Raw genomic sequence first — 2156 nt, forward strand, 5'->3', positions numbered from 1 at the left:
TGTGTTGAATACTAATTTATATCAATGTACAATATTTAAGGAACTCAAGATAAATGGCTAATGTTATTGATCCTTAGGTTACTCTGCTGAAATAAAGTTATGAACTTGTACCTTAAAGATTTTACATAGCCATTTTGTAGTAAGAAAGCTAGACTTGGAGAAGTGATTTTCCAAAGTCACATAACTAATATTTGTTAAAATTCAAATCAATTCTTTGTATTCTGATGCCATTACACTTTCTAATACTCCATACTGTAAGTGAAAAGACAGAAGTATCCCATATTACTAATGAAAACTTTAAGACTTGAAGGTATCTAAAGCTGCAATGTCAGCAACAGAAGCATGGGTATCGATTACCAAAGCCACCGCATTGCTAGCCCCAGTGCTGGATTAGCATTGTCTACATTTCCAAGTGTTCACTTGTCAGTATCATGCATATTATTGAGTTAAATTTTTATATGTTTATCAACAAATAAATACATAAAGCTTCTTGTGGAGGATTTGGTATAAATGTTTTATTAAAGGGACTGCATGTCTCACTCTACTTGTTTTCCATACATAAAAAAGTTAATTACCTGAGTAAATCATAATTTGTTTAGGGGTATGAGTTTGGGAGTCCTAAAGACATGGGTATAAATCTATTCTTCACCACTGACAGGTGTGATCTTGGGTGGGCACTTCATGTTTCTGTAACTTAATTTTCCTACCTGTAACTTAGGATAATAACATTACCCACTTCTGGAATAAGAACTAAAGGAGATGATGCATGAAAGTGATGAACATAGAAACACTCAAAGAATGTTCACTATTATTAGCAACCTTAAAAATATAGAATCACCTACCAATTATTTTACATTCTCATCAGCTCATAATGATATATAAGGCATAGTGTGGAAAATACTCCTGTATTTTGAAATATTTTATTTTCTATTTATTTTTATTTTTAATTGTGATAAAATAAACAATACGAACTTTACCATCTTAACCATTTTAAAATATACAGTTGAGTAGTGTTAAGTACATTCACATTATTGTACAACCATCACAACTATTCATCTGTAGAACTCTTTTTTATTTTGCAAAACTAAAACTCTATACTTGTTAAACAACTCTCAATTGTTCCCTCTCCCTAGCCCCAGGAAACAACATTCTACTTTCCATCTCCATGAATTTGACTATTCTAGGTACCTCATATAAATGGGATCATACATGAGTTTTCTTTTTGTGACTAGCATAATGTACTTAACATCTTTAAGTGTCATCCCTGGTACAGCATGTGTCAGAATTTCCTTCCTTTTAAAGATTGAATAATATTCCTTTGCATATAAATACTACATTTTGTTCATACATGCATGCATTGATGGATACTTGGGTTGCTTCCACCTTTTGGTTACCATGAAGAATGCTGCTACTAACATGGCTGTACAAATATAATTTTGAGATCCTACTTTCAATTGTTTTGGATATATTCTTAGAAGTGGAATTGCTGGATTACATGATAAATCTATTTTCAATGTCTTGAAGAACTTCCATACTGTTTTCCAAAGTGGCTGCACCATTTTATGTTTCCACCAACAATGCACAATGCAAATCCTCACCAACATTATTATTTTCTGTTTTATTTTGTGTGTGTGTATGCATGATAGTAGATATCCTAATAGATATGAGGTGGTATAAATCTTTTATTTTTATTATAAGATATCTTTGAGGAACTGTTTGACGTTTGTTACAGAATGTGACTGCTCTACATAGTACAAGTCTGCTGTGATTGATAGTTTGCAAAAATCACAGCAAAATGTTGGGGAGAAAATTGGGAATTCCTAAGGACTTATTGGTGTTTTTATGACAACTATGGAATGAAATTATTGTAAATTAATGACTAAAATTTTTATTTCACAATTGTTAGGCTTATACCAGCTATCCTAAATTCAAGTTATTATTACATAAATTATCAAATAATTGCAATAGAACCCAATTAGTTTCAAGAAGATTAGGAAGCTTGAGTTTGTTTGTTTTATAGATCTCAATATTAGGATGGCTTCTCCTACTTCCCATGTCATGTGGAGCCTGGAATATTCTTTTATTTTTTCTTTCAGTACTTTGAGTTGCCGTATTTGAGCCTGGAGTATTCTACCCAGTACTAGACCACCAGAGTG

The sequence above is a fragment of the Propithecus coquereli genome, unplaced genomic scaffold (genome assembly GCF_000956105.1).
Source record: "Propithecus coquereli isolate 6110/MARCELLA unplaced genomic scaffold, Pcoq_1.0 Scaffold61, whole genome shotgun sequence".
NCBI classification, from domain to species: domain Eukaryota; kingdom Metazoa; phylum Chordata; class Mammalia; order Primates; family Indriidae; genus Propithecus; species Propithecus coquereli.